Source organism: Eurypyga helias, unplaced genomic scaffold (genome assembly GCF_000690775.1).
Source record: "Eurypyga helias isolate BGI_N326 unplaced genomic scaffold, ASM69077v1 scaffold30056, whole genome shotgun sequence".
Lineage (NCBI taxonomy): Eukaryota > Metazoa > Chordata > Aves > Eurypygiformes > Eurypygidae > Eurypyga > Eurypyga helias.
The window spans coordinates 2,971-3,263 of NW_010255210.1; the positions used below are offsets into that span (position 1 = coordinate 2,971).

At 66.9% G+C, this 293-nt stretch overlaps 1 protein-coding gene across 1 annotated transcript in view; it reads left to right on the forward strand.

The window, feature by feature from the left end:
- ARHGAP39 (Rho GTPase activating protein 39) overlaps positions 1 to 293 on the forward strand; it is a gene marked incomplete at both ends in the record, with an annotated part of 7,124 nt that overhangs the window by 1,594 nt on the left and 5,237 nt on the right. The window lies entirely within an intron of this gene.

Genomic DNA, 293 nt, shown 5'->3' on the forward strand with positions numbered 1-293 from the left:
CACCCGCGCCCCCCCCGAGCCCTACCTGCATCCATCTCAGGTAACATCCCCCGGGGATGTCCTCGGCGCTGGGGGGGCTTCACCGCGTGCCCCGCGCCTCGGCGTCTCCTCGGGTGCCGTGCCAGGTTGGGGAGACCAAACCACACGGCACCGCGGTGTCCCCGCCACCCTCCTGGTGAGAGCTCCTTCTTGTAAAGCCGGTTTAAATTCCTGCCTCTGCTGCAAATCCAGCGGGATGATCCCCAGGCGATCCCGCACTTTCTTAGCCACCGAGCACCAGCACGGGCACCTCC